This window comes from Pleurodeles waltl, chromosome 5 (genome assembly GCF_031143425.1).
Source record: "Pleurodeles waltl isolate 20211129_DDA chromosome 5, aPleWal1.hap1.20221129, whole genome shotgun sequence".
NCBI lineage: Eukaryota > Metazoa > Chordata > Amphibia > Caudata > Salamandridae > Pleurodeles > Pleurodeles waltl.
Genome location: NC_090444.1, coordinates 1,013,104,360 through 1,013,127,509, shown reverse-complemented (window position 1 = coordinate 1,013,127,509; position 23,150 = coordinate 1,013,104,360).

Below are 23,150 nucleotides of genomic sequence, written 5' to 3'. Positions count from 1 at the left end.
GTTTGTGGAGTGTCCTGGGGTCCCTGTAGCAGTGGACACACTGCTGATTGACGTGTCCTGGGGACAGAGGTATGGGCCTACTGGGTAGGTGAGGTGCTGGTGTTTCCAGAGGGGGGAGGCTCTGTGGTGGTATGGGACTGTGGCTGGGTAACCGACTGTCCGAAGGTCCCTGATGGGCCAGGTTGGTCATCCAGATCTAGGCGTCCAGAGCTTCTGTCATCACTGTAGGCCTCTTCTGTGGGGGGACTGGATATTGCTGGCACCTCCTCTCCAGTGACGTTGGGTGTGGGACCTGTGGGGATGTAAATGCAGTGTTATTGTTTCTGCGTGTGACATCTTGTGCATGGGTGTGTTGCCCTCTATGGTTGTGATTGCCCTGGCAGCTTTGACTTGTGTGAGTAATCATTTTGTGTGCTAGGTGATTGTCTTTAGTGTGCATCCTTTAGTGATGGGTGTCCATGCAGGTCTGTGATGGGGGTCCGTGCATTGCTGTTACATGCAGGGCTAGGTATTGGGATGGGTGGGTTGTGATGGTGGGGTGTATGTGAGCTGATGGAGTGATAGGGTGAGGGTAAGGGGTGGGGGTATTTGATGGCATGCAGGTAGAGGGGGTGAAAGTAGTAAAGAGTTAATTTGCCAGAGTCCAGTCTTCCTGCTACTCCTGCTAGGCCCTCAGGATGCATGATTGCCAAGACTTGCTCCTCCCATGTTGTTAGTTGTAGGGGAGGAGGTGGTGGTCCATCATCAGTCCTCTGTACTGCTATTTGGTGTCTTGCTAGCATGGAACGCACCTTACCCCATAGGTCGTTCCACCTCTTCCTGATGTCATCCCTTGTTCTTGGGTGCTGTCCCACGGAGTTGACCCTGTCCACGATTCTCCGCCATAGCTCCATCTTCCTAGCAATGGATGGCTGCTTCACCTGTGATCCGAATAGCTGTGGCTCTACCCGGATAATTTCCTCCACCATGACACTTAGCTCTTCCTCTGAGAACCTGGGGTGTCTTTGTGGTGCCATGGGTGTAGTGTGAGTGGTGTGTGTGAGGGTGTGTGCGGTGATGTGTTGGGGTGTGTGTTGTAAGGTGCGTGGATGGTATGTGGGTGATGGTGTTATGTGGTTCTGGTTCTGTGGGTGCTCTTGGTCTAGCTCTCTCAGTTGGCAATTTTTTTTAGCCGTAAAGGGTTGTGGTTGTGTGTGTGTATGTGTGTTTTATAGTGGTGTGGGTGTGGTGTGTGGATGTGTGTCAGGTGTGTGTAGTTCGAATTGTCCAATGTAGTGTTGTTTTGTTTGAGTATGTGTATTTTGAGCACAGTGGTATGTACCGCCAATGGTTTAGCGCCATTGAGTGTCCGCCGCAGTGATTTGTGGGTCATAATGCTGTGAGCATTGTTCTGTTGGCGTAACGGTGTGGGTTTTGGTACCGCCAGTTTATCACTGACCTTTGGGCTGGCGGACTTGTGTGTGTGGCTGTATAGTGACGGATTGGTATGTGTGTGTCATAATATGGGTAGCGGTAATCCGCTGCGCCGGTGGTATGTTGGCGGCAGTCAGCATGGCGGTAAGCGGGGACTTACAGCCAATGTCATAATGAGGCCCTAAATGCCTTTAGTGTTGAATCATTTGCTTTGCACATGTTAATTGGTTAAGGTTCATTACCTGACAGTTGACATGCATCAGGGAGTGACATGCAGAAATCTTGGAATTATAAGTGAGTGTGTACACTTCATAATCCAATGGAATCTGTGTTTGCATGACAAAAAGGTACAGTGATGTGCCTTCCCTGTGAGAAACATATTACAGTCCCATTTCAGATAATGGAGATTCCCTGAGCCACAACAACGTTCAAAAGACTATTGCCTTTTAGTTATGCAATGTTATATGGGTGTTCTCAGCAGTACCTATCAAGGCACGAGATTTCCCTAGGCCTTGCTGATTCATTGTGTTGTGGATATTTGTAGACAAACCTCCCAGACATTTTGACCAGATTGTCTCCAGGGTACTTTTCTGTGCAAGATGTGTTGCCTAGCAAAGCAACATTAGCGCAACTTCCATGAGACTATTTAGACAATGGATATATTGTGAAGTGACCATTGATGAGTTTTTACAGTGTGACATGGGTGTTTCCAAGTCACCTTCTTCTTGTTACTGCACTCCTTAATGCAAGATGGCTGGATTATTTGCCCATCATTTCATTATGATGTGGTATTGTGTATATGAACATTTGTTGATTGTAGGACCTTGAGTGGAATCTGTGAGACTGAACTTGGCATTACCATAAGATTTGTTGCCAACAGGTTAATGAGAGGTGCTACAAGAGCCAAACCAGTCAAGTTGACATGGTCTCCTACTTGATCCGTGGGTATTGTGATGGACAGCTTCACTCATGCAATTGAAGTTGTCTGTGACTCTGATTTCCCTGTGGGCAGTTGTTTGCAGTTCATGTAGCATGCATGCATGTGGTGTTGTCAATGTTAAAGCCACTTTGGATGACCATGTGGCTGGGTGGCTACTGTACATCATGGTAATGTTTTGTAATCAATGGTGTTTTTTTTGTGTGTTCAGGCACATGGAATGACCCTATTTGTCTTTGTAATTTCAGCATCATCACAGGGAAGTAGAGGAGACAGGGCCTATATCAGTGAGGAAGCAGCTGGCCACAGTACGTCTGGTTATGAAACACCAGACATGGAGGGACCCAGTGTCAGGTGAGGGGAGTGCCAAGGACGATACCGGCTCAACATTGCCTTTTTCTGAGTCGACCTCAAGTGGACACTCTTTAGTGGTGCAGAACACTCAGGACCTACACCTGTTCCATCCATGTCCGCCACCCCCAGTTCTGTCTCCACCCTTCCTGTTGCTCCCCACCCTGGTGGCTGGGCCCTCTACCCCAAGAGGGTAGATGTCTCCTTTGCGCCAGGCATCTCAGCCCCTGCCCCTGTTACACCTGCTGCCCTAAAGAGGCTATTGACCTCCTGGTCTGGCTGCCATTCTGAATGCCATCCAGGTGCAGGGCACCCAGCTCCAACAGATGGTTGTATACCTGGAAGGCATTCACAGTGCTATATCTTGCCTACAGAGATCTTTTTAGGCTCTGGTCTACTCTCTCATGGCAGCCTTCCACCCCTCACAATCCTCCCCCTCACCTTCCTTTTCCCTATCCAAATTCCCTAGTCCCTTACCTGTCCCAAGCACGCTAACACATACATGCACACACACCTCAACAGCCACAAGCAGTACACATAATACTACAAGACACCCAAGCATGCAAACATTCAACAGACACTCTGCCCACTTACACCCACTGCCACTCAAACCATACTCCCAGACACCACCCTAACACCCACAGACACAGACACCACTCCCCTGTGCTCCCAGACGCCCCCCAACACCCAGAGAAACAGCCACCACTCCCCTGTGCCTTCAAGCACTACTCCAACACCCTCAGGCAGAGCCACCACTCACCCCATACCCCCAGACACCACCCCAACAGACACAGACACCACTGCCCATGCCCTCAGGCACTACTCCAACACCCTCAGACAGAGCCACCACTCACCCCATACCCCCAGACACCACCCTAACACACACAGACACCATCATAACATACCCCCAGACACTATTCAACACACACAGACACAGCCATCACTCACAATATACCCCCAGACACCACCGCAACACCCACAGACGAATCCACCACTCACAACATACCCCCAGACACCACCCCAACACCAATAGGCACAGCCACCGCTCATAACATACTCCAAGACACCACCCCAACACCCACAGCCACCACTCACACCATACCACCAGATACCACCTCCACCCACACAGACACATCCACCACTCCCACCTTACCCATCACATCCACGCCACAGCCCACCAAGAGACACAAATGCCCACACTCACACATGCAACAGACACCCTCAAAACAAACATACTTCACACACACACACACACACACACACACCAGCACCAACAACAACCACACCTGACACAAACACTTCCTCAACCTCCCAACCACTAATCCCTCATAAACACCTTACTCATTTTCCCCAAGAAGGTTTCATGTTTGCCCTTGTCCTTACTCCTGTGAAACCCCAGCTCATCCCTTCAATGCCCAAGTCCTCCCCTGTGACAACTGCCACACCGAAAGCAACCATACCCCTACCTAACCCATAGAGAAGCCCACCCCTTCCAAAACCACACCCACCCATCTGAAACCTGACCCCCACTACATCCAAGGGCGATCATTGAGGTGCCCAGATGACCCTTTCTATAGAGGTTCCTGTGGCAGTGATCTGTGAGGCAAGTTGTGGGGCACAGCAGTGTGCTCAGCACATTAGAGGTATAGATTGGCCATTGACCTTCTCTCAATTTTTTCATTTGTGAAAAAAGTTAGTTGTTTTGCTACACATTGGTCCTGCCATTACCTTTCTACCTTTTTGATGCTCTTGAATAATTTGTGATGTATGGCTACAGTTGTGTTTGTTTTACCCTGAATGATGGCCCATTTGATATGGTGGGTAAGATCTGACTTTGAAACCAGTTCTGGACTCACCCAGGAGAAGGAAAAATGATTGATGGATATATGTGTGGGATGTCATCCAATTGGCGTAGCACTGCATTGGGTGGTGTTTCATATGGTAAATTACATCTTGGCTTGGCAATGTCAACATCCATTGGGTTACTTTTCCCCTGATGTAGATTGGACATTTGTATCATGTGTGAAAGCCTGAGGTTTGATTGTCCACACATGGAGGGTGTTCAGTGTGCTATCTTCCTATATATTTGAATGGACGTGTCCATTTTGATATGTGTACCTTACATCTACTTTATCCAAATGTGTGACCCATGCTGTTACTGCTGTATTTTCTTTCTAGACTTGCACTTATGCATTTGCCACATAAGCAAGACACTTGGTTATACTATTGGTTGTCCCTGAAATTTATCAAGCCACAGTTCCTGTACAAATAGTGGTTTTGAGGCGTGTGCAAAATGAAATGTGTCCCACAGCAGAAGCCATCCTGGGGTGTCCCTGATGCCACCATACCGATTCTACAGGGATTGCTTAAATTGTGAGCTTTGGATGTTTGTCACACAAATTAACCTGCATCCCATTTAACTTGCATTCTCTTGCAATGTGGGTGATGTGTGTGAGTCCAGGACAAGGATTTTGCAGGGAAGGTGTGTTTTGGTTTAATGACACATCCATACAGACAAGCCATGGCATATGAGCAATGTGAGAGTGTCACTTCAACTTTTAGGTGTGATATTGATAGGGACTTGCTGTTGTGTGACACAATGTTATGGACGCATCACTACCCCTAAAACAGGGATGTGCACACATATCAAGTTTTGTAGAGTGTGGTGGTGCAGTGTCAGTGACTTGGCCATGGGGGCATCATAGGGCTGTGATTGGGTTATACATTTTGTACAACTCCGACCTGGCGTCACAAAATATATTTGTGACACGGAGCACAGCCAACATACAGGGCTAATGTTGGCCCATCAGTTTGCTATGGAGTTGGGGGAAACAGGTAAGTGTTTGACTTACCTTCAGTTGCATCCACGACTGCATTGATTTTGTGCGCAGTCAAGCAGCACAAGCAGCAGCAGGACATGAAGGATCAACTCCATGGCAGCACAGGATGTGTGACACTGCCTGCAGGTGAGTTTCTGCCTTATATCCCTCGGTTTCCGCCTGCTCAGATGTGGTGGTTGGACTGCCACATTCACGTCAATGGAAAGCAACATCATAATTGGTCCAGCTGGAACACTGGCAATCTGCCCTCTGACAGGCATAATAGCCTACTTCACTGCCACCGCAGTCTAGTGTTGCTGGCAGTGTTGGTGGGATCATGGTAGTCTTTCGTCTATGCAACGGCATGCATCATAATATGGCGGTCAGACTGCTAACACGGTGGTGGTTGGACCGTCACCACCGCCGTGGCTGTCCCTGGACCACCAAAGTCGTAATCAGGCCCTAAGTCATTTTACTACACAACATCCAGTGTTTGTGCCAATTTAAGAAATCTTCAATTGATTGCACGGTGTTTGCATGCAAATAGAAGCATTTATGTTTGTACTCATGGTTTTGCCTCGTACATGGCAGGAATTACCCTAATGCCAACAATATGGAGGTTTGCTCCAGACTGATAATTACGTAGCAATACAAGGTCTACGCCATGTCTTGGACTGAGGAAAACAGGTTAGAAAAGGAAGTCTTTCTATCTCTTGGGTTAAAAAAAATAAAACTTTGGTTTAAGAAATCAAGGCATTTCTTAAGTTACTTTCCATTATTTGTGAAGAATTGCCTGCTAAGAGAAGCAATTGTGGGCCCTGGGAGACTCGATGAAAGGTTACATCATTGGAACTAGTTTGTTAGGAAAACGTTTTAAAAACAAACAATATGTGGATGGAAATAAAACATCAAATACGTATTACGGATTAAAATTCGCGAGACTGATCCAAACTAAAGCAAGGTACCACAATCATTACAATTACACAAAAAAATCTGCAAACAAATTATATAAATGGTCGAGCACGCCAATCGTACTTATTCCATATTGAGCATTTTATGACTTCCAGGTTGTAAAGCAATGTAACCTTATGCCTATCGTTTCCATCATGCTCATACATGGTAGCTGCCTATACTTTAATGCTGAATCTGCACTCATGCCTGTAGGGTGTGGGGGTGACGCCTCTGCTTCCAGCAGCAGCAGTCTACCTAAACATGTGGATTACTTGCATTTCAGAAATAAACAAGGCTGGCCTGATTACTTATTCTGTGTGCCAGTTCCCTGCAAGGTGGGTGCCACTGGAGGCCGGTTTTTGAAAGGCTCAGATCCCCTGCATACTAATATGTGTGACATTCTATATTAATTAAAAAACGTTTTAGGTGAATTTTCCTATTTCATGACGCTCAGAATTTGTTAGGTCAAAGTACTTCCGATGTCTGTTTTTTCAAAATATTATAACTGAATTTTTTTAATGGAAATTAGAATTATCCTCCTTTTTGTTAGCTCTGAAAAATCTCAAACCAAATGTGGAAAGGTGATAACCTTGAATATAGTACAGCATGGACCTGAGTATGCTTCACCCTCAAGGAGGAAAGTGAAATAGAAAACATGTACCGGCAAAGGCAATATGTTTTCACTTTCAATAGTGCTAGTCAGCCTTTGAGTTTACAATGTTTTTTGCTCATGGTATTCTGCATCAATACACATGAAAAATGTTTATAAGCTGATGCGGAACAACATTGGAAAATCACATAAAATGACAGTTGCAAAGTCATAATTCCTACATTGACATACATCTTCATGCATGCACACAAATGTGTAATGACACAATGTCAATTTTTTAACTTTTAATTTACTATTCCAAGATGGAGGACAGGAATCTTACAACTGTAAATTTGAAAGAATATACACGAAAACAATCATCAAAGGAAAACAAATGACTGTTTAGCAGATTACAGCCGCCGGGTCCTCCAAGAAGGACAAAAGTACATATTTATAAACATAAATGAATGCAACGCACAGAAGCGCTGGAGCATCGAAGGGATGGAACAGAGTTGGGGGAGAGGGCAATGCTGCAAAGTGGTGGGATGAGTCTGGTGAGGAGGAACATTTTGGTAGCTGAAAATGTAGAAAACATGGAAAAGATGGGATAGCAGTCAGTGAGCTGGAGAGGCGGTGGGTGGGTGCATCACGGTGAGCACAGGGCCGAGATTTGAGGGGGCCCAGCACAGCGAGAGAGAGAGAGAGCACGAAAACACATACACTCTTGGGGAAAAAAAAAACTTTCCTGAATTTAAGAAGTGGACGGATGGAAGACGTACAATTAAAAGGATGGTAAAGAAGATGCCATGCTCCAGGGGAGGGGCGAACACAAAAAAGAGGAAGTTAAGCCTTTGAATAAGAAACAAGCAAATCAGATTGAAAAGAACGCCAATCCAGTATTAAAGTATGGGCAGACCGAATTGCCAGTGTAAATGCAGGTATAGTAACCAATAGGACTTCGGCAATAGATAGATAAAGCTTGCTCTAGGTGAGATCTAAAAATGATCCACCCATGTAGTGTAAAGAACTGGAGATTGCACGCTTGCACCATACAGGCAGCTAATTTAATAGGCAACCTGGCATATTTAATACAAACTTCCTTTAACAGAGTAGATGCTTGAATTAGTAACCACAGTTTGCATGTAATGGTTTGCAATGATGGGTAGCCTTAAATAGCTTAAATAGTTGTACATCACTCTTTCCAATAACTTTTTATTTTACTTAAAATAGCTAGGAGGCCATAATTAAACCCACAAATATATCAGAAACGTTTTTTTCGTAAGCACTTTATAAGGCATTTTTTACAATTTCTAAATGTTTAGTTAATTCTCAGGTTAATAGCACTCACGTTATCAACCTCGAAATAATGAAGGGCTCATTTGATATAACCTACAGGTGACAACAAATGTTAGTGGCAAGTACTTACGGCCCAAGATAACAAAATATTTTCCATTAACACAGCGGTGCGCTCACATTCAGGCATGGTGGGTGCAAACATCAAGATTTGCAAATTCCCGTGACGAACTTATTTTTATGTATCTAAAGTGCTCGAAATGCATGCGACCGGAACCATAACTTTTTAAGCATTAATCCACCTTTCTATTACAATGAACCTTTCTTCAGAGATCACAGAGAAGCAGATTTGGCTAAAGTCCATACTTCTTTCTGTTTTATTGATATGAGTTATTTTGATGAAGAAGCTAGACTTTTCGCATTCCTCTTATGAAAACACAGACATAGATTCGTGAGACCACACTGCAGATTTTTTTTACACATTTTTGGGAAGGCACCAGAAAAAGTTTCAACCGAAGATTTTAGGAATGTTATGCATTCAGCGAATGTAAACAGATCTCCCTCCGTAAGATCGGGATTTTCTGAAAACTATTCAAACACGACATCTGGTATTATTTGCTCGAGAAACCCAACTTTTCATTAGCTGGACGGAAGCAAAAGTGGCATCAAAGTGGCCAAGGCAGGACTTATGGGGGCGGGATGTGACCTCAAAACGTTTCATCAGAGACCCCTGTGTTTGCTTAGTCACATACTTGATATGCATCTCCTTCAGGCACTGGCACATTTAAGGCAAAAGGTCCAGTACCCAATAGAGTGTCCCTAGGTGAGGTCAGCATCTGAGGGAAAGGGATAGAAGAGAGGCAGGACTTTGTGTGGGAGGATTTTGGGATGGGTTTAAAGGGCAGGGCAGGGCAGGACAGGAGTGGCCATTTAACCCCAGTGGACCTCTCGCAGAGGCGAGGCTCTGGTTGGTTGGAATATTGTTGCCCGGAGATTCTAATGGTTCTCAGTGTTGCCCTGGTTTTGGGTGTTACAGTGGTGAATGCTAAACAGAAATGCTTCAGCTTCTTTCAAAATGTTTTCTTTTTTATCTGTAGGGCTTACAAGCCTCTGAGGCAGTGGTTCCCAACCTTTTGACTTCTGTAGACCCCCACTTTATCATTACTGGAACCAGGGGACCCCTACTGACTCAATACTGGAATCCGGAAACCCCCCACTGAGTCATTACTAAAAGCTGTTGACCTAATCTGTTAATATTATTTAATTTTCTAAGCAGTCAGGGGTCCTGGACCACAGGTCGGGAACCACTGCTCTGAGGGATCTCTTTCACTGGGATTGAAAACTGTGACCCACAATTTATACACGGTTCTCTCTGCAGTAAGCACAGTAACTCACTACACATTCTAACTGGGATCAAAACCTATCACTAACAGAGTGCAAGCAGGTTCCTGACAGTGATATTGTGAGACAAGGGTGTTTTGCAGGTTCACCCACACTTTTTGCCCCCACGTTTTGACTAATAGGTGCTGTTGTAATGACTCTGTAATGCAATGGGGCCTGCTGACCAGGCATCATTGCATGTGTTTAAATCTTAAAAGCATGCTTAATTGGTTAACCCCCAATTGGTATACGTTAACTTCCTTACACGTTCCTAGTATATCGTACCAGGGCACCCAGGACCTGTAAGTTAAGTGTTAGTCATGGATTATAGCACTAGTTGTGCCACTATGAGTGTGACAATGTAAAGCACGCAGACTCGTAGAGCAGTATTTAAACTGCCAACTTTGTCATTTAAACTTATGAAAAAAGCTCAAACCTTCTTTTTTAACATATATGCCACCACTAAGGCAGGACTAATGAGTCCTAAGGCAGGATGCAGTATATTAAAAAGAAGGACATGTGTTTTTACATGTTCTGATGATAAAAACCATGCATTGTCGTTTGTACTGTGGAAGGGCAGGTAGCCCCATTGGTTAGTTTGGAGTTACACCCTGATAACTCAGCAGTGGTAAGTTCCAAATGAGACTCCTAAACATGGTATATAAGCCACGAAAAAATTGTTGGATGAAACCCTACCTGTTGCTCATGTCAAAGTTAATGTAACTTTTGAAGAAATGTCAACTGTAGAAAGTTGCCCCTTTGTTGTCCATAGCTTCCAGTAGCCTATTTATGGTTGCATACAAGCTGTTGTCCTCAAGGTACCCATCTGCCCTCCTGAGGAGAGCTGAGAATGGCTCTCAAGAAGAGGAAAAAGGGATCTGCCAAAAGTAAAGGTACGACCATCTTCTGGCAGGATGATCAGATTAGGTGTGAGTCCAAATGGTGAGCTTCAAAGGGAAAGCTGCCATTGAAGGGCAAGTGTTAGCAACACACAAGAGGAGCTGCTCTTTTGTTTTATCAGATAGGCTGGCATCTCAGGCAGAGAGGGAGAAACAGTGGTCAAACTGTTTTTTCAGGTGTAGCCCGCAGGTAGCCAAACCTTTGGGCTGTGCTGGTGAGCTCCACACACCAGGAGAAAGGTTTTGGCATGTTGAGAGTGGGCAAAATAGTGCAGTCTATATAGATGCCACTGTTTGCCGGAAGTGATCATCAGGTGGGAAGGGACCTGGTAGCCCATTGCTAGTTAGTCAACGCATAGGGTCGCAGTGGTCACGCACAAAAGTGGCAGTCCTAGCATCCAGATCTCAGATCACTTCTGGACTAGACAGAGGACAGAAGAAGGACTCTCCTGATGTTTCCTGGACCAAGCAAAGAGAGGCTGCACCAAAGGTTGGACTGCACCTGCGCCACCTAGAGCTTCCAAAGAAAGGACTATGCCTGTGGTGTCTTGCTTGTGGGAAGGTCATCCCCAAGCCCCAGCCAGAGAAGGTGACTTAAACGTCAGTTGGCTGACTCCCTGTTACAACCACAGGGCCTTAAAAGCTGGTAAGCCTGCTCCTTGAGAGCCCAGCTCCAAGAAGACTGATCACAGCTGGAGGGTGAGGTACAGCCTGGGATACTGAATTCCTGCCCTCAAAAGATGCACTCAAGTCTGCTGGACCTGGGAGAGTCATTTGGAGTGCAGTTTGGTCACCCATCACGCAAGTCACTGCAATTTAAATTTGCTGTAACTGTAGGTTAGAGGTGACTGGTTGTGAGCTGGACTTTGTGGGCGATCGATCCCTTAGGCCAAAGTTGACCCTCATGGTTTTGGACTAAGGGGGTCCACAGTAAGACCCCAAACACCTGTTCAGCATTCTCAGCATCCTTGAGCATTTTAAGCATTCTGCATCAGGACCACTAAATTGACTTCTATGACGGTTCGCCCTTTGGACATGAAAATGGACAGAAGACTGCTTAAACTGCAAGATAACTGTTTAGCTGGACCTCAACGGTCCCTGTGACTGGCTTTGTATCAGATTTGGACCCCACAAGAGTGCCATTATAGCAATTTTTATGTTACTGATTGTGGCTAGCCCTAAACTGCGATTGAAAGTAGACTACAAAGTTTTATTGCCTGAAGTGAACAGCTGTGATTTATCGTTTGCTTAAAAAGATCTTATCACTGAAGCCCGCTAGTGGATTGTTGTCATTGAGGTCTCTATTTAAAGATGAAAATGTAACCTGTTGATGTCAGGCTCTCTGTCGGAGTTGGACTGCACAGTAGTGCTTTATACCCATTTTCAAGTTTCTGGTTGTTGCTAATCCCAAACCACGAATCAGGGTGGATTACAACAATTTAGTGCCATAAGTGAAAAGCTGTGATTTATTGCTATCCTAAAAATTCATACATCCGTAACCCTCCAGTGGATTTTTGTTATATGAGGTGCCTATTTAAAGATAAAAATACAAACTATTTTTTTTAAAAATGAGCAGTGATTTTTTATTGTGTTTTGTTTTCGTCATATTCAAGTGTTTTGGTACTTAATGTTTTACACTTGTTCCTTTGATAAAGCTTGACTGCACTGAGCCACAGCTTCCCAGGACTAAGCTAAGGTTTTTACAAACAAACCTGACTGGACTTCATATGGAATTGTGCCTTTGTTACGCAGTGATGTTACACAACAACACCATATAATGAGCCACTTTCTGCCCATTGGTGCGTAGCAGTGGGATTGCAAACTTGTGTTGCAGTTAATAATTTAGAAAACTTAAATATCTGTTAAGTTGACAACTAACAAAACATATTTATGATTGCTAATCAAATTTGCTTTGTTTGGTCATGTTCTGAAGTCTCCAACACATTGATTCCAAGAGTTACTCAACTTTTGAAAAGATTAGGAAAGTTTGTAAAAAGTGTTGAATAGTTTTGAAAAGTTTCCAAAAGTTGCAAAACTGTGCAGAAAACATGGAGATCAAATTGGTCACCTTGTACACACTCAAAATCAACGACTTAGGGACTTTGGGCAAGGACTGGTAGAATCCTCAGCCAAGAAAGAGAACATTGAGAAAGCCATCAAGGCCTGGGAAGAGGGCCACAGAGCCCAGGCTTTGTTGGAAGATGACATTAACACAGGCAGTGCGGAAGAGGAAGATGGCAGTGGGGTCATCCATGATGAGGATGGGGGAGGAACAACACCTTGTCTCCTAACACCTGTACTACCCACCCTCCAGAGCTGGCAGAGAGAGGAGTTCAGCCAGCAGCAAGCATTCCATTCAAACAGAGATGGCAGCCTTGGACTGGGAGAAAAGGACACATGCCCTGAGGAAAAGGACTGGCCCTTGAAGAGAGGAGGGTCAGATGGGGCAGAGGTTCAAATATAATAGTAACAGCAACAAAGTGACCGAAGTATCTCCTCGAAGTGCCCACATCCCAAGGTTGCTCAATGGTATTATGCCTAAATTTGTTGAGGGGGATGCCAGAGATAAGTGACTGGCATCCTATGAGAGAGTTCTTAGGATGACGAAAATGGCTGTCACACAGTGGGGTTCCTCGCTGTAGGAGCTAGTACCACTGATGTGGAAAAATATGCTTCTGAGGTGACAGAGTTCCAGCCACACAGGAAAACAGCACTTGTCAAGTTTTTTGGTTTGACCACAGAAGAGCACAGACAGAAACATAGGAAACTTCACACAAGGGGGCACAACAGACATGGGTTGACTTGTTTGATGCTTCAGTAAAGGCACTGAATGGCTGGATAAAGGGTAACATGGTAGACACTTATGAAGAGGTCTATAATTTGGTGGTAAAGGAGCACATTCAAACTAATAGTATTACAGATGAATTACACCAGCATCTTATAGTTCTCAAGCGATCTAGCCTGAGAAAGCTGAACAAAGATTCCGATAAGTGGGTGCATACAAATGTACCCAAGAATCCACAGGAGGTGACCCCAAGAAGGGAAGGGGGTGCTAGGTGCACAAAAGGAAACAGAAGAGAGCAGTAAGTCTACAAAGGAGACCTCTTCAGGGCGCCAGGACCCTAAACAGAGGATGAAGGCCCAACCCACCTCTGGCAAGCAGATTAGTGGGTGACCAAGGGTAAAGAAGTGATTTGGGTAGGTTAACTGTTTTGACAACTTGAATCCAGGGCACAGGAGACGGTATTTTTCATTCCCGAAGAGTAAGGTTATCACTGGGATGACTAGTGTAGCTTTTGTAAATTAATGTTCAGATGATTAAATCATAGTAGCTTTCAGTTGGGTTATGGGGCCAGATTGTAAACTAATGACCCCTGATGGTGGTAGTAGTCACTTCCACCAGGTCACAATCAATGGGACTCAAACCACAGACCTACGTGGTACAGGTGCCAGCCAGACCATGGTGGTGAACAGGCTGATTACCCCAAATCTGTATTTGCCAGATGAAGATGTAAGAGTGAGGACAGCCCAGAGGAAGGCCACTGTCCACACTGTGGCTTTGGTATCCCTAGAGAGGGAGAGTATACTTACTTTGAGTAGGTTCATAGTCAGTCCTGACCTCTCCGTAGACTGTGCACTGGGCAATGAGCTCCCAGAGGTGAAAGCAGATCCAAACAGGGCAGACACCCTGAGTCCTTTAAAGCCCAAAGATTCTGGGAGGCCTCAGAGAAGAGGTAGGAAGTGGGGGCCACTCTTAGAGAGGAACTCAGAGAGCCAGGGGCACGGGGCTCAGGTTGAAGAGATCCCCAAGACTGGTGAGACCACCTCCATCCTTCAAGGGGACTGTATGTCTACCCTAGTAGTCCTGAATTGCCAGGCAGCTCTTCAGCCCCAGGGTCCTACCCCTGAGCTGACAGAAGAAAGAGTGGACATAGGGTGTCTCCCACTTGAGGTGGTAGCAACCCATTCAGTGGAACCAAAAGGGTTATCAGAACACAAAGAGCTGCTGAGTGTCACAGTGTCCTTTCCTCACGATCTGCACGCTGCTGAACAAAAGGCCCACCTTCCGGCGGCACCAACTCAGAAAGCTATTATAACACAAAGTTATGATGAAGCCAGTCAGGGGGAAGGGAATTAGGGTAGGGAACAGCAGGGAGAGAGATCTGAAAAGGAAAAATGGTTAAGCATTTATGTTTATACTTGTTCATAACAGCATTAACATTCACTTATACACTTAGACAAAGGCGTCTCCGTGAATGCAAGTGTTGAGACCCTTATGGAAAAGGCAAAGGCATCTCCATGGATGCAAGTGTTGAGACCCTTATGGAATAAACAAAGGCGCCTCCGTGGATGCAAGAGTTGAGACCCTTATGGAATAGACAAAGGTGTCTTTGTGGGTGCAAGAGTTGAGACCCTTATGGAATAGACAAAGGCGTCTCCGTGGATGCAAGTGTTGAGAACTTATGGAATAGACAAAGGCGTCTCCGTGGATGCAAGTGTTGGGACCCTTATGGAATAGACAAAGGCGTCTCTGTGGGTGCAAGAGTTGAGACCCTTATGAAATAGACAAAGGCGTCTCCGTGGATGCAAGAGTTGAGACCCTTATGGAATAGACAAAGGCGTCTCTGTGAATGCAAATGTTGAGACCCTTATGGAATATACAAAGGCGTCTCCATGGATGCAAGTGTTGAGACCCTTATGGAATAAACAAAGGCATCTCTGTGGATGCATTAGTTGAGACCCTTATGGAATAGACAAAGGCGTCTCTGTGGGTGCAAGAGTTGAGACCACTATGGAATAGACAAAGGCGTCTCTGTGGGTGCAAATGTTGAGAACCTTATGGATAGGGCGTGGCCCTTCTGTAAATAATGGAACAAGAACAGTTGGTAGAATCATGATACTTCAGGATGTCATGATCCTTAGACAAAACTGGGCGTGGCCCTTCTCTGAATCATGAAACAAGAACAATTAGTAAAATCATGATACTTCAGGATATCATGAGCTTTAGACAAAACTGGCCGTGGCCCTTCTCTGAATCATGGAACAAGAATGAACTGAGACCTCTGAACGTTGAGAAGGCAAGAGCTTTGACCATGGACATACTCTGAACATCAATCATGCAACTACTATGCATTCATAAACATAAAAGTTTGGTCTCAGCCTAGAAATTCACAAAGACTTAAATATGTATCTCACATATCATCAAAGACTTAAATATGTATCTCACATATTATGCTTCCAAAAATAATGAAACTATGATTTGCTTATCTTTGAAATGTTTTCACATTTGCCATCTAGGCCTGAAAGTTTTACTCATGTAAACTGAAGCACTTTGATTGCTGTTCCAAGGACGTTTTACTCCGGTGAACTGAAGCGCTTTGAATGCTGTGCCAACGGCGCTTTATTCCTGTGAACTGAAGCGCTTTGAATGCTGTGCCAAGGGCCCCTTACTCCTGTGAACTGAAGCGTTTTAAATGCCGTGCCACGGGCGCTTTACTCATGTGAACTGAAGCACTTTGAATGTCGTGCCAAGTGTGCTTTACTCCTGTGAAGTGAAGCGCTTGGAATACCATGCCAAGTGCGCTTTACTCCTGTGAACTAAAGCGTTTTAAATGCTGTTCCAAGGGCGCTTTACTCACGTGAACTGAAGCACTTTGAATGTCGTGCCAAGTGCGCTTTACTCCTGTGAACTGAAGCGCTTTAAATACCATGCCAAGTGCGCTTTACCCCTATGAACTGAAGCGCTTTGATTGCTGTGCAAAGGGCGCTTCACTTCCTGTGCAGACTGTGCTGCAAGAATCGTTCTGGCCTCATTCAATCACGTTTGTGTATAAGTGACTTTCAACATTAGCAGCTTGCTCTCAGTTCAGGCGCTGACTAACGTGGTGGGCTGGGCTCAGGTGACTGCATTCATATCTTCACAGCTGGGTCGGGACAAGCTGCGGCTGCCTCAGAGGTGATACAATGTCAGGTGGCTGGTAGGTCGAACATGATAATGGTAGAGTGAAGGTGCGGCTCCTCCGCTATGGCAGAGGAGTGTCACCCACACCAGCAGCAGGAGCTGCAAAATGAAAAATAAAAACGATAATAAACAGTTTTTATTATTGCTTTAATTTTTCAGGCTGGGAGAGCCAAGGGCGATGACAGGGACAGAGGGGGAGTGCACATGTAAGTTTGGTTGGCCGTCTCGGGCCGGCCAAACCCACATGTCCACTGGGCTCTCTCCAGCTGGGCACTGTGTTGCCGGTTTGGAGAGTACAGGCAGAGGCTCCCACTCTGCCTTGAAAAGCCAAGCCAGGGTGCTCTAGTCATTCCTAACACTGCTCTCATGAGACAACAGCGTTGGGATTGGTCGCAGGGCGGGCTGGGAGCCTGTGCCTGCAGGCAGTGGTGCGGGAGGCAGAAGAGTGGTAAGGTAGCGGCGACAGTGGCGGCAGAGGTAAGTTTCCTTTTTTTTTATTCTTTATGTTGTTGTGCCCTCCCCTGCCGCTTTGCTCCCATAGGAGCTGCCCCTGGATGAGTGTAGCAACAGCAGAGTGAATCCGGAAGTAGCGCCTTCCTCCCTGTGTTGCTGTCTTTCAGCAACTGGCGTTAGTGCCACTGACACCTTTTGGCGGGTCGCATTATCTGCAGAGGATCACAATTGGCACGAACTTTTTTTTATCTTGAATCAGCACCCGCTGCCGGAGTGGAGCCGATGGTGCCTCGGTGCAGGGGGTGAGACTGTCCCACTCTAAGGCTGCAGAGTCCAGACTCAGCGCAGGCAGCAGCAGCACAGAGGTGTGAAACACTGAGACACACAGATACATGAGTAAGTCAAATATCACGCGTGTGGATAATATTCCTGCTGAGATGTCCCAGCTTTGTTTTCTACTGGCAGTTTTGAGTCACCGCTAGTAGCGCAGAGGGTAAATTATCCTGCTGCAAAGAACGCATACCCCTCTTTTATCACAGACCTTTTATGAGAATTATTATAGCAGTGATTTACTACTTGTGTCAGAGACATTCTTTTGGTACATGTTGAACTTCGCAGGCACCACTGCTCCTAGCTCTGAGCTGGGGCGGGTAGAGGATCGGAGGGTCAGGTGATGTGTATTCAGAAATAAAGCCATCTGCTGCCAAATTTCAGGATACCACAAGTGAATACTGTTTCTGGTGGAGCAAGTGAATAATGGTCCTGCTGGAGAGAGATCGGCGTTTTGTCCAGTGGCAATTTTCACTCTTTACGAAGCGGCAAAGAATGAGTGCCATGCAGTTCACTAACTGCATTTTATGTGCGAGCTCACTGAGTTACTGATTTTGTCAGAGAGCCTTTTGTTACTTGCGGTTCATAAGTTACAATCCTAATATAACACAATTACATATGAACTGCATTCAAAGTGCATGGTATGGGTTGGAATGTTATTTCCCCCAAGTCTTTCATTATCCTAATATTGCTTAAAGAGGTTTGTTAGGGTAGAAATGCATTCTGGCTCTAATAAAGCAAACTACTGTGGCATGTTTTAAATCCTGGGTTTATGCTTCTCCCGACCAAACACATAAAATATACTTCTCGCTAGTATAGATGGCATGTGATTCCAAAACAATGAAATCCTCACTGTTTTATGTAACATTTCTTATAGATTGATTTACACATATATGATGCGCTGTCTCCGTATAATGTATATATGGTGTAAAGTGCTCTGACTCCCTACACTGGTATGAGGAGTGCTATAAAACACATGAGAGAGCTAGGTTAGTGCCCTTCCATTTCAGATGCTTTGTAGCAGTTTCAAGATCTTCTTACAGTTTCTCCTTGCTTAAACGGGTGTACCTTCTGATATTTATCTGACTCGATGGACTTCACTGCTTGATTTTACTCACAAGATAGTGTCACTCTGAAGTGTCACACATTTGGTCTTGAATGTCACTCATAAGTACACTGAAATTATGAAAATGTCACACATAAGCAATCTCAAACCCTGGCAGCTATGCAATGATTTGAAAATCCAGTTCTCCAGCACAGATGGTTTCTTCTGAGCACACTGTGCATGGGAAGCCCATGATGTTAATGGAAGCCACTGTGCACTGCAGGCTGTCTGAAGCAATGCATTTAATCAAAATCAGAGTGAGACTGAGCAAGGGAAAAGAGCAAAGTAGCAGGCAGATGGAGCAGAGCTCGAACATTAAGCCTGGACAGCATCAGTAAATGTGTGTGTCCATCTGTAAAGCCTGCCTCTGTTTTCAAACCTGTTTCTCTACCTCACCCTTGTCATAAAATGACAACTATTTTCCCTGGCCATGCAAAATGAGAGAATGGATTGGTAGATAATCATGAACTTAAAAGTAAAAAAGACAATTCACAAGAAGCTCAAACCATGTATGCTGCAAGTGCTGTTAATTCGAGCAATATGCAATACATAATTTGAGCTAGGGGTTGCAAGTGGGGCCCACCGACACTCATTTTTGAGGACCAGCACTTATTTTTTTCTGAAACGACTTTGATCCAGAGCAAGAGAGATAAAACCACAAGAGGAGGAAAGAAGAAAGACGACAAACACAGAAATAGAGAGAAAGCAGGGATACAATATAATCTGCAAGAGTGAAATAAAGGGGAAGGAGATGTTTGTTGGATGTCTGGTGGTGGATTAAAGAGGCATTAGGTGGAAATAAAACTGCACAGCCTTCATACTCTGACATTCAATAGTGCTGGCTGTGGGCTTCTGCGCAAATCGTTGGGTCTAGCACTTATTCTTTTACAAATTAAGAACTGGCCCATACATTACATGTGGGACTTGGGAGAAGCATTCATCACACGTGTAGCCAACAATACACTTGCATGCATTGAATGCATAACACAAGCTTCATCAGAACCCTGCATGAAAATCTGCAAGCACATCAGTGTCACCTTAAGAATTTGGGGGGGGGGGGAACAGCAAGGAATCTTTTAGTGGCTACTATCCAGAATGTGTTTGTGTTTTATTACCCATTTCCTGCTAATTCAAGGCCTATAATGCAAGCAAATTTAAATAATACATTAAAGGTTAAAGTTGGATATATAAACAGATGTGAGGTAGAGAGAAATTTCACTTTCCCAAGGTGCCCCTTGGAGGCTGGAGGCTTTGACAGCTGCCCACTTTGCCCATGCCTTAAAATGTCTTTGATGCTCACCTGCATTCAAAGGCTTCATTTAATGACTTCAGCCTTAACAGACCTACAATGAGAGACATTGACTCCATGAGTAATGCAGAAGCTAATGACCTAGCTCTTCGTATAAGCACCTCGGGGACCACAAATCTTCATACCTGCTCGAGCACCTGGATTCCCTCTCGGGTGATTAGTACGCTACACAAATCAATATAATATAACATATAGGGGGTCATTCTGACTCCCGCCAGCCTGTTGGCGGTGCATCCGCGGTCCCCGGCCCTGGCGGATTTTACCGCCAGGGTCGGAATGACCCCCATAGTGGCTTCAGCATTGTGAATGACAAGCCATACTCGCTCAAGTGCAACACATAGCTCAAAGGTTGGCCATTGAACGGAACCCACCACCATCAAATTGTATAAAGAGAAAACTCAGCTTTGTGTCATTAGTATAAGCTTTGTGCTGCAGCGGTGATCTGGCATAAGATGCAATAAATATTGCACCCAATAAAATCTGACACTTCTGTGTTAGGAATGTATTGGGTGAAATAATTCTACATTGTGAGTTTTGCTTGCAAGAAGAGAGCTTACCATGCTCATTTTTGTGTGTTACAGTGTTTATTTGGCTTGTTCCTCCAGTAAATTTCAACAGGATTAATCTGGTGTTAATGGTGTTTGTTGCAAAACTCAGAACTCCAGTATATGTGGTAATAGTAGGAACCACATACACCTGAGTTTTCTGGAGCACTCGTAATGAGGAAGTGTCTGCACTGCCTCCAGGGACATACCTTGAGCACTGGGGTCAGGCCTTGGATAAGGGCAAACAATTGAGGTTTTCTGTAAACTACAGAAAGTGGTTTGAGTGCAGTACTACAGAATTATAATGACAGCCATAAACGAGGAATCTCTGAAAAGCACAAGGAAAATATTGCATTCAGTCATTTGCATGTGTGGGTTAACCACCCAGAGAAAACAAATTTTGAATAATCCAGAATTTCTATGTGAAAATAGTCAAGCTTTCAGGGATCAACAGTTCTGCAAAGTGGGACAACGCTCACCAAGTGTTTGGTAAAAGAGTCTAGTTCTCCACCGGTATTTTAATGCCAACACGTATGCATTGATTAAGAGAAGGGGGGTAACATCCAATCTGTCTAGGTACCATGGGAACCTGCTGTTGTACTTGCTGCATTTGCGCTGGTTAAACGCGCTGCATTTTCATTTGCTGCATGGGCTGTAACCCTTGCATCTGAATCATGTTATTTTGGAAGTTCGAATTTTGATTTCTCAATTTTGGACCTCTCACATTTTGCAATGTACTGACATTAGTGCTTTGTTGAACGACACCATCCTGCATCACATTTGGGCATTCCTGCTTCCAATGCCCCACGCCCCCGCACGCGAGACATGGTGACATCCTTTTCGTCCCTTGTGCATCATTTTGGACCACAACAGTATTCAAGTCTGGGCCGCGATTTATAAAACCTCGACCTCTCGGTTGTGCCTGAAACACACCATTCACTTGCGGTTGCTGCTGTATCATCTGTTGAACTCCATTTCCCTGTATTCCTGCCTGTGCAGCCCTTATCTGCATCACCATCACTTTCTCCTTTAACTTTTTCTGCTTCAGCTCAATTTCGTCACTACAGTATTTCGCATACTGCAACACCTCATCAATCGGTTTTGCTTGCCAACAAATCAAATGATTCTTAATCATCTGGCTAACCTCTGGTCTCAGCCCTTCAACAAATCTGAACACAAGATGGTTCATGTCTTTCGGCTCAATGGTCTCAGTACCACTATAATATTTGAATGCCTTCAACAACCTCTCATAGTAAGAATGTATTGATTCCCTAACCTCCTGTGAGATCCGGTCGATTTTCTGCCAATCAGTCACCTTCGGCGACACTTTCTGCTTCAGAAATTCAATCACTTTATGATAGTACTTCATCACCTCCTCAGAGGGAGTTCCCGTCACCTTATCCCTTGCCGGCTTCTTCGTCGGCCAGTCTACCCCTCTCTTGCACTCGAGCCACAAATCAGGCGGAACAATTATCTCAAACAAAGTATTCAAGTCTTCCCAGAGACACTTTGCAAGCTTCACAAACCTATCTGTTTGTTGATACCACTCGATCGGTTTCTCCCTCAACCTGGGATAATCATTTGTAAAAGATAGGATGTCTCCTCTGGACCACGGCACATGAATTAAAACTCCACCAGCTGTTTCTCTCATTGGTAGTATTTTTACTGATTCCGTATCGGGTGAAGCTTTGGCTTTACTAGCTCCTGGGCTGTCATCTTTTTCCTTGTCTCTTTTCTTAGCCAAGCTCCCTTCCCACTTTTCTAACGCTCCCCAGATTTGCGCACTTTGTAGTATTCCTTTTAAATGTGCTTTCATTCCAGCAGACCTCATATGCTCGAAGTCTTTTGAATCAAAGTCTAACCTGTAACTTCTTTTCAAATGTTCATTGTTCTCAATATCAATGTTGTACTTGTCTGCCGGGTTCGCTAATCTCTGATGTACCTTGCCTATCTCTTTAGTAATCTTAGGACACAGATACCTCAATTCTGCTTCTGTGTATGACTCTAATCTGTTTACTCCCATTGTTCCGTCCACTAGTTCAGAAGCTTCCACCCCCAGTCTCACAAAATTCAGGTACTCATCTCTCCCTATCCTTTCCGGTTCTATTGCAGTCACCGTAGTCTTCTGTGAAGCATAGGTCTTCTCTAACCACTCATTCAATTGTTGTACTGTAAAACCTTGCAGTGAAATGTTCCCTGCATGCATCATTGGCGATTGTGAAGCGTTCGTACTTATTGTCTGTGGGGTTAACACCCCTAACCCTGCCTGTCTCATTGCCTCCAAGGGTGCTTCAACTGGGCTAAGGTCTATCAAAGACCCTGATTTTTCAATCGCTGGTTCTCCTGGGGCAATTAACTGAGGGGTTCCTATGGACCCTCCTCTTAGCACATCTTGGGCCATTACTCCCTGATCACAGGCTTACATTGTGCATACGATGGTACCAGTGGACCAACAGTAATTGGCAATGATATTGCGGCAGGTGTCTGACCCGGTCCCAAATTTCGTGGAGCAGCGACTCCAAAGGTCTGATCTAGCGAAGCCGGGGCAGGTATTAACGGAGGACCCGTTGCTGGATTATATCCCGGTATCAGTTGTGGCCGCGGCTGGGGCAGCAATTGCGGAGTTGACTCAATCTGCACTAACCTCGATTTTGTATATATCGGGTCAGGCGGCACTATCAGATTTGTAGTAGTCTCTAGTACTGGGACGTCTGGATAGATTCTCTGTATCTGCGGTGGAGGTTGCAACTGTGTCTGTATGTCTGGCGCAGTGGGTACACTGACACCATTCTGTATCAAACCCGTATCACTAGT